The sequence below is a fragment of the Jaculus jaculus genome, chromosome 1 (assembly GCF_020740685.1).
Source record: "Jaculus jaculus isolate mJacJac1 chromosome 1, mJacJac1.mat.Y.cur, whole genome shotgun sequence".
Lineage (NCBI taxonomy): Eukaryota > Metazoa > Chordata > Mammalia > Rodentia > Dipodidae > Jaculus > Jaculus jaculus.
The window spans coordinates 27,873,239-27,888,692 of NC_059102.1; the positions used below are offsets into that span (position 1 = coordinate 27,873,239).

Below are 15,454 nucleotides of genomic sequence, written 5' to 3' on the forward strand. Positions count from 1 at the left end.
TGAGTTTGTTCTGCAGAGCCCACAGCAGACTTGGATGCTACATGAGTGTCTATAATCCCAGCACAGCTATGGCAAGAAGTTCAGAAAACAATGGAAGAATCCCCTGGGATCTCACAGGCCAGCTAGTGACCCGGACTCACACAAGGTGGAAGGCAAGGACCACCACCAAAATTGTCCTCTGAGCTCTACACGCAAGCCGTTTAATGTGAGCTAATACTCGCATGCACTCACACACATACATATGCACTGCACATGCACACACGGACACATAAAATCAAGACAAATGAAGAGGGTTTGAGATAGTTAAGTTTAAGTATACATTTCTATGTAATGAAATTATTTCAATAACATTACTAAGGTATTTCAATAGGCACTTGTGTCTTCATAAAATTGTCCTGCATAAATATATATGTTTTTAGATGGTACATTTTATAGAAAATAACCATATATTAACAGAAGCCTTTGAGTGGAATTTAGTACTATATAATATAATACCAGTTTGTTGAGAAATAGTGGGTTGCTGTGCCATTCAATGATACATCACTTGCCTAGCACATACAAAACCCTGAGTTCTATCCACAGCACTCCAGGAAGATATGCCAGTATGCACACATAGATATCTAAAGATTTGATAAAAACTGAAAAGCACTGGTTATTACAACAGATGAAGCTGTGGATATTGTATTTCTCTTCATTTGTTGAAATACTTGCTATATTTTTCTAAAATGAACATATAGTTGTATACTCAGAAAAATCTATTTTAAATGAAATATACAAAAATATATATTGAAATCAATTTATTTGATTATTAAATTTAGCATATAATTACAAACAATATGTAGGAGCTGGAGAAATTGCTTAGTGGTTAAGGTGTTTGCCTCAAAAGCCTAAGGACCCAGTTCAATCTCTCTCTGGACCACATGTAAGCCAGATGCACAAAGGTGAGGCAAATGCAAGGTCGCAAATGCCCATGAGGTGGCGCAAGCATCGAGTTCAATTGCAGTGGCCCTGTTGTGCCAATTCACTCTCTATATCTAAATTGTGTGTGTGTGTGTGTGTATATATATATATATATATATATATATATATATATATATATATATATATATAATATATGTATATATATAATATGAAGTTTATACTGTTATTATTGACTGATAGTTTCTTCTGTATGACTTTTTTATTGGTTTAAATTCATAGATAGATGAAAATATAATCGTGCTAATATACTTCTTTTAAATTAATTCATAAATGTTCTTTTACTTATATATTTTATTCCATTTACTTTGACAATAATTTTTAAGTTAGCAATGAAGTAATGTCTTCATTATGTCACATATACATATAAATATATTTATCATTATACTTTGTTCTTACATTTTCCCCTCTCCCAGTGTCATTCATGAAATTTTACAGGTTGCAAATATTTCAACTGTATAACTTTGCACCATATATATATATTCTACACACATTTACACACATGTATACCCATGTATATAACTGGAAAAGTTTTACAGCATAATAATAGGTAAGAATATATGCATATCACCCATTATTGATATAGATATCCATACCCTCTAGACGTACACTCCAAGATGTTGGTCTGAGGAGCTGGCTCAGTGGTGGGAGTGCTGGCAGTGCAAACATGAAGACCTGAGTTCAATCCTCAGAACCCATGTAAAAGACAAAAGAAACAAACAAACAAAAATTCCAGCCATGACCACACTTGCCTATAACCCCAGCAATGAGATAGGGCTAGAGATAGGAGGATCATTGGGGTTCCTGAGAATATAGTCTTACCAAGTAATGGGAAGCTTCTATAAACTGTCTCAGGAAATAAGATACAAAAGCAATACAGGAGAACAGCCAAGGTCTTCCTCTGGCCTCTGCACCCATGTGAATGGAGCATGTGCATGGGGCATACTCACCTGCACACACAAATAAAAGCCAAGGTAAAAGAAACCCTCAAATGTAATCAGGTAAATATGTATGGACCATAAACATAAAAAAGACATGCTTTAGAACACTTAGACTGTATATTTTATGCCTCACTTTCTGATTCAGTCACTGTGATCAGTACTAGTATAAGGTAGTAAGGGGTGATGCTGATAGAAAATTATACGTGGGGAATTAGATACAGAGGCTCTTGAATGCTGTGGAGGTTTGAATCAGGTGTTTCCCATAAACCTAGATATTCTGAATGCTAGGTTCCCAGCTGTTGGAGATTTAGGAATTAATGCCTCCTGGAGGCGGGGTATTGTTGGGGCCGGGCTTATGGGTGTTATAGCCAGTTTCCACTTGCCAGTGTTTGGCATACTCTCCTGTTCCTGTTGTCCACCTGATGTTGGCCAGGAGGTGATGTCCACTTTCTGCTCATGCCATTGTTTCCCCATGCCATCATGGAACTGCCCCTTGAGTGTGTAAGCCAAAGTAACCCTTTTATCCCACAAGCTGCTCTTGGTCAGGTGATTTCTGCCATCAATGCGAACAAAGCTGCAACAGATTCCCTCCAATTTAAAATTGGATAGTTGATTGCCCAATCAGCACCTATCTACTTCCTTTACTCCCTTTAAGCCACATAAAAGGATGCCAACATTACTTAACAAACCCATAATACGCCGCTCACTTACCCATACACTTGACAAGTGGCCAAGTGTTTGGGACTGACCTACCCATGTGAACGTTGAGACACTGGGGGCAGGAACTTGTCATTGGCAATTCCAAGGCACGGAGGCAATGCAAACCACCAAAATGGAAATGAGCTGAATTCTCAGTGGAAATTCCATGTCTAGACATGGATGTGAACATATGTGACCTCTAAGTCTCAAGACCCAAATGCTCCTAAGCTTTTAACTCTCAAGCCAAAAGTTAAGAGTCATTACAGGGGTGGGAAGATTACTCAGCAGCTAAAGGTGCTAGCAAGACTGGAAGCCATCGTTCAATTGCCCAGCATCCACATAAAGCTAAACATGAGGTGGTCCGTGCATCTTTGTTACACAATATGCCTATGCTAATGGAGAGCAAAGCCAAGGAAATCCAGAAGCATATGGGATACATAGATTGGTGCATGTGCAGCAGCAAAACAGGAGACTCTCAAAGAAAGAGGAGGAGCAACAGGAGGAGGAGGAAGAAGAAGAAGGACAAGGGAAGGAGAAGAAGGAGGAGAAGAGGAGAAAAAAGGAGGAGGGGGAAGAGGAAGAAGAAAGAGGAAGGGGAAGAGAAGGAGGAGGAATAGCAGAGAGGAGAAGGAGAAAGAGGAGGAGAAGGAGGAGGAGAAGACAGGAAGGACACACACCTTCAGACTTTTCCTCTGAACTCTACATGCATGCCATGATACATGCACACCCATATCCAACACACACACACACACACACATTTGAAAAAAGTTCTGAAAGAATAGATGAAGCCAAAAAGAATGGAAAATTTGTGAGTGGAAAATATAGTAATAGAAATAGTCAAACAACTATATTTTTTAAGATTATATGCATTGTACATGTGTTATCATGTTTGACTGCCCCTCCATCCTCCAAGTAAGTATTGTTTCCTCTGCATTCGGTGGAACAGGGGCCCAGAGACCCGAAAGGAATCACCTGTGATCACAGAAACACTGCCTATTGGAGTCAGCTGTGCACAGGGTTAAATAAGAGCTGCTCAATGCCATGGGAACTATTTTCCCACTTCTTCAGCATGCGGCATTGCACAAAGCTCAAATGCAAGGAAGACACAGTTGTCCTCAGCAACATGCCTGGCCAAGTTTCTGTCTGGAAGAATGCCCAGATGAGATTGAATTCTTCCTTCTTCCTCTTCCAAGCTTCTCTTCTACTTTAAATTTAATAGATGTCCCTAGGGATTTAGGGAATCAAATCTAGTGGAAATGAGGGTTGGCATAATCTGTGCCTCTCCTATCTCTTTTCGTTCTCCTTTTTACCCACCTCCCCTCCTTTAAAGTAGTAAGTACAAGGAAAATAATATGAATAGAACACTGTCATAGAAATAACTGGAAGTACTTCCAGGAAATCAATAAGAAATTTTGTCTATTGCATCATTCTTTCCATGTGTGTATACAGGTGTGATCCCTATGTATGTGTATTCTATGAGTGTGTGTGTATGCATGTGTATGTGTGTGCATATGCATGTCATTATGCATATGCATTTTCATGTGCATATGAAAGCAAGAAGTCAATATTTAGTGACTTCCTCCATAATTGTTCCATCTTATTTTTATTGATGCAGGATGATGGGGTTCAGTAAGGGTTGCCCAAATTTATAAACCCCAATTTTGGGTCCTGTCCCTTTTTAAAATTTATTTTATATATATATTTGAGACAGAAAAAATAGGCAGGTAGAGAGAGACAAAGAGAGAGTGAATGAGCACTCCAGGGCCTCCAGCCACTGCAAATGAACTCCAGATGCATCTTGTGCATCTGGCTTACATGGGTCCTATGGAATAGAACCTGGTTCCTTTGGCTTTTCAGACAAGTGCCTTAACTGCTAAGCCATCTCTCCAGCCCTCCTGTTCTATGTTTAAGAGATAATTGATAAAACAGATCTAAGAAGTATAAATTGTGAATTATTGAGTGTATTTAGGAAGAAACCACAAGTTGTGGGGTTTACTTAAGAGAAGTTTGGGTCTAGAGAGAAGACTGGAGCAGAGGCGTAAGCACATGGAAGGCAGGAGATGCACACTCATGTAGAAGGCACAGTATGTTCCATGGGATCCATTTTAGAAAAACAGAAGTCTTTAGAGAAAGAAGCAGGAGCAAAGCCATAAGCACGTGGGTGAGGAGACCTATGTAGAGAGACTCAGAAGAATCACATGTGGATGCACAGCATCTATCTTGAGCTTCCCTGTGGAGGAAAGTTAAAAGTGGTTATAGTCTAAAAATAGGAGAGAGTGCCTGGTGGTGAGAAATGGTTAGTAAGGAGTTATACCCATGGTTGCCCCGAGTTTAGAGAAGTTACACTCACAGTAGGCCCAGAGTTTAGAGGAGATGCCCATGTGGTAGGTCTGGAGTCTAAGAGAAATACACACGTGGCAGATTAAGAGATCAGAGGAACATCAAACATGCAATTAAAACAAGAAGTTACCCCAAAATATAAAGCAGCGACTGGCAGAACAGAAGAACTGCCCAGACCAAGAGGCAGTGTTCTGCTCTCCCCTTACTCCATGTAGCCTGCCTAGGTGGGAGAGAAGTCACTCACATGTGTCCAAGGAGAGCTCACCGGACAGAGCAAGGGGATGCAGAAAGAGAAAATGAAGGCTGGGAGCAGCCTTTCTAGCTTACTGAAACTGTATTCTTTCATCAGGTTCACATATGTAAAGGGGACAGCCTTCTGATTTGCAGATTAAAAGGGAAGGCTCCAGGGCCAGCCGTGTAGTGAAGGCCACCCTCCTAAGCAGCTTGCTAGACCGTGGGCAGCAGGGGCTACTTTAGCTGTTGTAGATGAATCTAGATCAGACCAGTTTTCCATTCCTTCCAAGAGTTCCATTCCTGCCAGGGCAGAGTAGTATCTTCTGGTTCTCTCATGTGGGTATCTGTCCCTATCTGAAGCTGACACAAAGAAGCTAGCTTTCCCCTGAGTCTCCTACAGTATGACAAAGGGTCCCTTACTGGACACGGATCTCCTTGATTCTGCTAGACTAGTGAGCCAACAAGTCCTGAGGATCTTCCTGTTTTTTTTTTTTAATTATTATTATTTAATAATGTAGAACATCAGCCTGGGAAATATGATCACTCATCTAAAACTTCAATCACTCATCACAGCATGGCTACTAAACAGGGAAGTCAGACTTTTTTTTTTTTAATTTATTTATTTGAGAGTGACAGACACAGAGAGAAAGACAGATAGAGGTAGAGAGAGAGAGAATGGGCACACCAGGGCTTCCAGCCTCTGCAAACGAACTCCAGACGTGTGCGCCCCCTTGTGCATCTGGCTAACGTGGGACCTGGGGAACCGAGCCTCGAACCGGGGTCCTTAGGCTTCACAGGCAAGCGCTTAACCGCTAAGCCATCTCTCCAGCCCTGAAGTATGCTAACGGGTGTGCCTGCGCCTACTTCTACTCTCCTAGCCCTCTTGTCCTCCTATAACTAAGCCACAAATAAGGGATGGTTCAAACATGAAAATTATACATTTAGTTTTCTCTTACAGATGTGGTGCTTGAAAACAGTTTACAGGAAAAAAAGATCCTGCAAACCATACAACAAATCCTATTTCAGGGGTAGTCTTTGAGTTACACAAGTCGAGACTTTGTCTTTTGATTTTCACTGATATGATACACAGTGGAGATATGCCATCTGCAATCTCCCAAAGAAAGAATTGGCATTTCCTACTAACTTCAGTAAACAATAGCTATAAAGTGTTTTCTAGATACCTGCACTTAGGAATTTGACATCTAAACGATCATATCTATAATGTATGTATGCTTGATCTACGAGAGATTGGATTTCTTATTCAAACACTGATGCTCATGCAGGAGACTTTTCTTCTATGACCTCATTGCAGGGAAATACTTCCCTTTCTCACTTTGGCTCAAGAAATAAAAACATATAAGAATTGAGAAGGAAGCCTTGTGGCTCTGATATATATGAACACATTTGATGAAACATTTTCTTGTTTCTTTGGCTTCATTTTACTTTTGTGCTTCTTTTTAATAATATGAACCCCTAGACCTTGCACATAAGTATCTGGTTTGGGGTGTCCTGCTGAGTTATGAAGCATCTTTGGAATGAAATGGAAAAGAATGAGGAACCAGATTACAAAGACTGGTGAATGTTGATCAGCCCAGCTGAGGAGCTATTCCCTGAATTTAATGTAAAATCCAAAGAAACAAAAAAACACTCAGTGTGCTAGACCCAAATGCAGCTACAGAATATTTATATTCTAATCAGTGATTAGGCTAGAAGTGGAATCCATAAGACAGGTGATCCTCCGACATCCAGAAGAATCAGTACTGGTCTATGATGAATAAGACTTGACTAAGGAACCAGAGACCAAAGTTTAGGCAGAGCTGTTTGTACAAGTCACAGAATATGGGGGCGGGGGGAAGATCAGGGCTGGCAGGAGAGATGGCACAGGAGTTAAGGTACTTGCCTGCAAAGACAAAGGACCCAGGTTTGATTCCCTAGTACCCACATAAATCCAGATGCACAAGGTGTCTGTAGTTCTTCTGAGTTGCTAGAGGCCCTAGTGTATCCATCCTCCTTCTTTATATACTCTCTCCATCTCTCTCTCCCTTTCTATCTCTATCAAATAAATAAATACTTAAAGAAAAAAAAAAAGTCAGGGCATTTGAGATCCAGGAGGCCATGACAGACATAAGAGAAATATGGAGTTTCAGCAAAAATCTGAGAGAAAGACTAAGTGCCACATGCCCATCAAGTTGTAGAGAAAAGAGAACTGGTATTCAATTAATTATTGAGTGTACAGAGTTACCCTCAGGAACACCAAACTTACATAGAAAAGCATCTGAATGTCCTCCAGATGAAAGAAGTGAACTGTAGTTACCGGTATACTCATCACCCTTGGCTGAAGGATGGTTCTGAATACTGTGTATCCCATTTCCTGTAGGGACTGAGTTACCAGTATCTTCAGAGCTTCATTAACAACTCCTTAGAAAATGGCATAAGAAAGAAGCCACAGAAGTAAGAGTAACTTCTAAAACATGCTCACTTATTATTAGGCTTAAATAGATGCTCATCTGCCCTGCCTTTTCTCCATGTCCTTCACATACTCCTCTTCCTCTGTCATCAATGAATGCTCACAGAGCTCGGAGCAACCACAAGCTGTGCACTCCTGGGGAGCAGAGGCAGGGGAGAACTGAGCATAAACCAGGTTTGCAGAACTCAGAGTACACCTCTATTGTACAGAGCCTGTCCAAACTGCCTTATTACAATTAGTCTCATGGAATTCCAGAGCTGGTAGGGAAATTAGGCATTGTTCTCTAGGTATATATTGATAAATAATTATATATCATGCTTCATATTTATCATGGACTTAGGCAGTCACCTTGTTGGACGAGGTCCAGCTAGTTTCTCATGGACACATCGCAAACTTGTAGCAGAGAGAAGCCTTTCATATCCAGACTAAATCCTCTTTCTTATACCATGCTGCTAAGTCTTGGCTGCTTTGTAATGCCATCCTGACTCTTTTATATGCAGAACACTACCAGAGTTCTAAGAATGAGTCAGAAAGATTAAGAAGCATGAAAAAAAAAAACAGAAAGCTTCTTTTATTGAAGGTATGGAAATGAATATACCTTAGGCTGGTTCATGCTTGACTATTCCGACCTTAAACTTTTGACTTTCCTGCCTCAGCCTCAGAGTAGCTCAGGTTACAGATCTGAACCAGCAGAAACAGCTTTCCTGCACATGTGTCAATAGTACTACCTTTGGGATGTGATGAATAGTAAATGAGGTTATAAAGGTAAGGGTCCTCATGATGGTTTAGTGACATTAGCCCATGTTTTCATGCAGTGTAGGTAGCCCTCTGCCCATCAGATGATGACAACAAAGTCTCAGACCTCCCTATCCCAAAACCACAAGCTAAATAAATCTTTCAAAATCACCTATCCTATGGTGTTTTGTTGCAGCAATCAACAAGGTTACACATTTTCCTTAGACAGAAAGCATAAAGCATAACAACAAAAGCATGGAGTGGATGAGATGAAAAATAAAGATTTAAAAACACATCAAGAACAAGCAAATCAGGGGGAAAAAAGAATAAAATAATTAGAGAGATTTTTTGTTTAGTCAAATGATGCACAAACTCAAAAAGTTTTGTAATGTCAGGGAGATTGAGCATGCTAAGTCCACACTTGTGGACAAATAGAAGCGAGGAGCAGGGAAAATCCAGCAGGACGCCCCTGCAAGCAGCAGCTCTGAAGGTACAAGGCCCAAAGTCAACAGAAGAAATCACAGTGCCTCTTGTAACCAAGCAAGACAAAGCAATTCTGGTGCTCCTGTGGAATGATGTGCCAGTTCACAGGGCCATATTCATATCTCTGTCTTCAATCTAATGTCACAGATACCCTTCCATTATACGCCTACATTCTTACAACTGAGGAGGGCTTACAAAGATGTTGAAAATAAAATGAAAAGTCTCCATAGTTACCATGAAAGGCTCACTACATTTTTTCCCCAGGAACAGAAATAACACAGACATATAGAATACAACAAGCAGGGGATAGATAATCTTCCAGATTGGCTAGAACATCAGCTGCAGGAGAGTGTGCTCTGGACACAAAGCTGAAGAGATGGGCTAGTGATACAATGCATAACATAGATGGTGTATCAGTTGTCTATTGATAAACAAGACGTTGACCCAAGATCTTGCAGCTTGAAATGACCAGTATTTATGTTACACAGTTTCTTTTATTTATTTATTTATGAGAGAAGAAAAGTGGAAGAAGGTAAAGGAGGAGGAGGAAAAGAAAAGAAGAAGAAAGATGAAGAAGAAGGAGAGTGGAGAGGTAGGGAAGGAGACACACCAGGGCTGCAAGAACATGCTTCTTTGTGCATCTTGCTTTTCATGTCTGATTGAACCTGGGATGGCAGGCTTTGCAGGAAGTGCTTTGGACCACAGGGCCGTTCTCTCCAGCCACAGCTTTTACTTTTCTTTTCTTCTTTTTTTTTTTTCAAATATTAATTTATTTGTATGTGTGTTGTATTATGTGTGTATTCATTTGTGTGTGTGTGTGTGTGTGTGTGTGTGTGTGTGTATGCACTGGTGTCTCTTTCCACTGCAAATTAATGCCAATCCAGCTTTACGTGTATGGCTGGGGATTTGAACCTGGGCCAGCATGCTTTAACCATTGAACAATCTCTTCAGCCCCCGTTTTTTTTTTTTCTTTCATTTTTTAAATGTTAAAAAGCAGAAGATGCCACAGTATCTCCTTAAGTGGCTATAAAATAAAAGAAAAGGGCAATGGGGATTGATTGAATGTTTGTAGCACATACAGCTTGTAATAGCTTAGAATTAAAGGTTTAGAGCCAGGCGTGGTGGCTCATGCCTTTAATCCCAGCACTCAGGATGCAGAGGTAGGAGGATCACCATGAGTTTGAGGCTACCCTGAGACTACATAGTGAATTCCAGGAGAAACCCTAACTTAAAAAAATGAAAAAAAAAGAAAAAGAAAAAGAATTAAAGGTTGAGTTAGAGAGGCATTTCTAACTCAAGATTCCTTATCAGGGTGAAGGTTAACTCAGATATGACAATGTCATGGCATTCAAAAGACCCTTTATTTCTTCCCTATATGGGACTTCAATAGCTAAAGAGATGCCTTCATTATATATAGGGTAGCTTCCCTAAGACTGTTCCAAGAGAAGGAAGCTTGGTGTTTTCAATGACCCAGCTCTCGAGCTGCACACTGTCCTGTCATTTCTGCTCTATGTGAGCTCACAACTACTGTTCACATGCAAGGTGAGGAAGGACAGTAATTGAGCTCCACTACTTGAAGGGAGAGATAACAAAGAAATTAAGAATCCAAATTAAAATCAGCAAAGATGTATATTTCTCCAAACTGCTCTGCACACCAGATCTGTAAGCAGGTATATAAATGACAAAAGTGGGAGAGAACCAAATCTTTTCACATTTAGCTTCAGAATGTCCTAAGGTCTTCTACGTCACATGCACTTAGCACTTTAACAATGATTTGAGACATGAAGACACATTAGAATTTAGTGTCATGGACAAGAAAAGGATACTATCATAACAAGAGGGACATTGGCATTAACACATAAAAGATACAGCACATGGACCAAGGATATTACTCACTGGATAAGAGTACTTGCTGTGCAAGAATAATGACCAAAATTTGATCTCTACCATCCACCAGAAAAATTTTGCTTGGCCATGAATATCTCTGTAGTCCCAGTGCTGAAATGGGCATGGAAAGGATCACTGGGCCTCTCTAGTCAGCCAATCTAACTGAAAAAAACAAAAACAAAAAAACAACAAACAAAAAACAAAAAAAACCTCAAAGAAACAAAAACAAAAAATGGGAGCCCCAGGTTCAGTGAGAAACTCTGTCTCAGGGAGATGAGGTGAAAAAGTGATAAAGAGGGATGCCTGGAATTTTCTCCTGGCCTCTGCACACGTGCCTCTAGACACACACATGCACACACACACACACACACACACACACACACACACAGAGAGAGAGAGAGAGAGAGAGAGATAGAGAGAGACATATACACAAAGAGATAACACTATAGAAGTTGATGCTTTCAAGTTATTTAGTAGATTTTAGGCTGAATGTGTTGGCATACGCCTTTGATCCCAGAACCTGAGAGGCTGAGGTACAAGGTTTTTAGGTAGATTTCATTTTTAGAATTCATCAATTTCTTATTTCTAATCCATCTGTATTCACTAGATGCAGTCAGTAGAATAATCAGATGATATCATTGGTACAAATAAGGAAGTCAGGATATACTAAGGAGAGATGATGAGATAATATGTTAGCTTTAGGAAAGACTATGTTTATAGTAGCAGCTTACCTACCCTGGACAAACACCTACCAGGAGATTAAAAGACTAATTGGGATCTAAACTGAAGTAATGAGTAGAAATGATGAGGTAATACATTGGCTTTAGGGAAAGACTATGTTTATAGTAGCAGTTGACCTATCATGAATAAACACCTACCAGGAGATTAAAAGACTATTTAGGATCTAAACAAGCAGAAAACAAAAATTTAGCAGTAAGCTAGGTCAGTACTAAGATAAACTTGGTAGTAAGTGAACTGGCCAAGGTAGAAGAATGAAGATGGTTTTGTTCAGTCTTGACAAATAACTACATTGAAAGGAAAAAGGGAACACAACTCTTTGCAGGGGGGTGGGGGGTGGCAATTCCAACAGCCTGGCCTTTTTTCTACATGAGAAATTGAGTGTGTGTGTGTGTGTGTGTGTATGAGAGAGAGAGAGAGAGACAGACAGACAGACAGACAGACAGACTGGTGTTCCAGGGCCTCCACCCATTGCACTCGAACCCCAGACGCATGTGCCAACTAGCTCACCTGTGTGCTCTCACATCCTGCATCGCTGTACGCCTGTCAAATGTCTGGACAGCGGAGCAAGAGCTCTTAGGCATCACAGGCAAGCACCACAACTGCTAAGCCATCTTTCCAGTCCAGAAACACAACTTTTGAAGCTGACTAAGGAGTCAAGAAATAATCCTAATGTAGAAAGAGAAGAAAGATACTGTCAATTTATAGAGCCAAGGCCAGGGGAGGTCAGGGAGGATGTGGACTGTGTGAGAAGATGTGTATTGGGGAAATGCTGCTGCCTGCTGCTTAGTGGGAAGGGGAAGTGAGAAAAGCCTGCGTGGTGTGGAGGTGTCCTGTGAGTGGAATACATAGTGTGTACTGAGTGACTGAGTAGAGTCCTTGGGTCCCAGGTTAGTTGCATTTTCTGGATTCCATGCTATAAATTTGACTCATGAGATTTTAGAAGAAAATACTAATTTATTATAAATATGGCATTTCAGATTTTTTTTTTTTTAGCAAAACCAGCATGTTGACCTACATCTATACCTTGTAAATGGCATCCTCTCAGAAAACTCTAAGTACCCCAAGAGTATTGCATTGACATTTGGAGTTCACATAGTCAATTTGGTTTCAATATTCCTCAAGGATTGTACTTTCTTCCTCTCTGCCATTCCATCTGGTAGGATGAATTTCCCCTCAGTATCTTCTACATTGAGCTCTCACACTCTTCATGGGTGAGATATCCCAAAAGCAAGCAAAACAGGGCTGGGATGATGGCTCCATAGGTAGAGCACTTGCTATTCATGGGTGAGTACTTGAGTTCAAATTCCAGAACCCACACAAAACCGGACACAGAAATACAAGCATCTGTAGTTCCAGGGTGCCTGCGGCCAGGTAGGAGGCAAAGACAGGTGAGTCCCATGGAAGCTTATGAGCCAGCTAGCCCCATGAATGCAGCGACAAACAAGAGAACTTACTGCGTGCAACATGGAAGTTGAGAACCAACCTCCAAAGCTGTTCTCTGACCTCCATCTGCCCACTGTGGTGGCACATGCTTGTCAGAACTCTCATATACTCATATTAAAAAAAAAAAAAAAAAGGTAGGATGATTGCTATGGTGGTGCCCACTGGGGAGACCCAAAACTTGTCAAAGGGCTGATAAGTGACAGTAGAGTACTCAGAATTAATGAGACATTTCTATTATACCCTCCAATAGCAGAAGAGACAGGGGGTGGGGAGGAGCGTATGGGAACACTGTCTCCCAGAGAGAAAGTGGCCATTATGTTCATGACCTCATAATGGCTGTCATTATCTTCACAAGATGTGTCCAACATTGGGCTCAACGGGTTGTAGTAGATGATGGAGGAGGGCAATAGAGAGATGCACAGACAGATAAATAATAAGTAAATCTTATTTTCTTATATCCATCATGCCCCATGGAATTTTGGCATGGCATGCTTAATGCATTAAAGCTGTCTTCCACACTAAGGAATAAAAGATAAAAACAGTGACAAATAAAGCAGGATAGGTGAAAGACAATCTTATCTGCATGCTTAAACATATGAGATGAAAGTTCATAGTTAAATAAAACCTATACAATAAAAAATAAAACTTGGAGGAAGTTGCCCAGTAAGTTGTCCACCCCTGTCAGAATATTGGCACATTTCACCGCCGCTCAGACTTTGGTGAGCACTGTTCTGTGAGCTGAGTACCTCTTCCCACTAAGGGCTCCCTGTTCAGGCCATTCAAAGAAAAGGGCTATCTTTTAACCTGTAAGTGTCTCTATTATGGCGGTAGATACTGTGCTTACTGGGGAGTTTCAAAGAGAGTCAGTGCCAACATTTATTAACGGTCTATGTTCTTCCAAGCCTAAAATTGCCAGACTTGAAATTTATATGATTTTAAAGCAAATTGATCAAGACCACAACTGTTAATAAAATGCATGACTATAGTCAGCGTACTAGCTGTGCTCTCTGATGAAATACGTCTGGGGATCATATGCCAGCATTTTATAATACAGCTTAGAATTCTCATTTTCCTTAAAAAATGAAACTTTATTGTGATTATTAACCCACAGAAAGTTTAATCATCTTTTAGATGCTTGGAGGTTCATGATGGAGGAGTGCCAGAAAACCCCACTGCTAATTAAATCCAATAGAATATTTCCTTACCTGAAGATATAGAAGGGATTCTTGTTTGTCAAATCCCTTTCAGCCAAATAACCACTTAACTAATCTCAAATTGAATATCTTATTTAAGATTTTGAATTATCCTTTCTCTACAGGGAACTGCTGTTGAATAGTGTAATGACATCATCTAGGGAAATGTTCTTACCCTCCTGACTGGAAGAGTGAAAAAAAAAGAAAGTATGCCTCTTTATATCACTGAGTGTACTGAAATCTGGGAGAATGGACCAGCTAACATTTTTAGGGAAAAATGCATTAGTGAGAGGCTTCCCTCACTGCATACAAATGTGAGTCCAAGTCCACAAAAGAAAAGGGAGTTCTATCTTTTCATATGCACACTAATTTCTTCCTTGCTGAGAATTGAATTCAAAATTGAGACTCCTGTTATCATGACTATAAGGACTATAAGTCCTGTTATCATCACTATAAGTCACTAAATAACTGCACGGCATTGCCCTAGGTCAGGGGAAGTATTACACTAACTATGATATAACAATTATGTGAGGGGGAAGAGAATCTAGAGCACTCCTTTGTTTGAGTTGTGCAATGATGGACAATTACATAAAGCTGAAATGGTACCTCAGACACAAGTGAAATCATTCCTTAACTTCTACCATTTAGGCCTGTTTTACTAGCAGTAATATAAACAAAACCCAGTGGCTAGTTTTATTTAGGTTATTCCTGTGCTCTCAGCATGGAAATTCTGGCCATTTCATTTAGGTTAAAATCCAGCAGCTTTTCTTAGAACTGTCTTGACTCCTCACACTGCTATGATTTCAAATTCTGAGCCTCCTTCTGGGGCTCCCCCATGGGGCAGCCATCCTGGCCTCCTTCCCGTTTGTCAGAGGCAAACACTTCCACACTAGGCCTTTGGTCTCATGGCGGCCTCCTCTTTGAATGTCCTGGTTTTCTGTGGGGCTTTCCCTCCTTAATGCTCACAGCACCTCATAGCTGCTTCTTACTCCTCTTTTTTAGGAGATAACATTTGAAATCCCACGTCCCATGTATACATCTCCATGGTTAATTTTATGGGACAGCTTGAGGAACAGCTTTTGGATGAGATTCACACTTGGATCAGTGAAGTCGGAGGAAGGAGACGGTGCTCTATAGCACAGACAGGCGCCATCCAGTCAGTTGAAGCCTGGATTAGAACAAAAGCAGGGCCTCGGTGAACAAGATTCACTTCTCTAGCAGAGTGCTTCAGACAGGAACTGCCCTATTGACTCTTGGCAACCTCCAGCTGTTGGCCCACGCTGCAGATTTAGGGCTCTTATAATAAATCTTCT

General features: G+C 40.5%; 1 protein-coding gene across 1 annotated transcript in view; it reads left to right on the top strand.

The window, feature by feature from the left end:
• Sorcs1 (sortilin related VPS10 domain containing receptor 1) overlaps nt 1–15,454 on the top strand; it is a 600,968-nt gene that overhangs the window by 553,412 nt on the left and 32,102 nt on the right. The gene's annotated exons all lie outside the window — the stretch shown is intronic.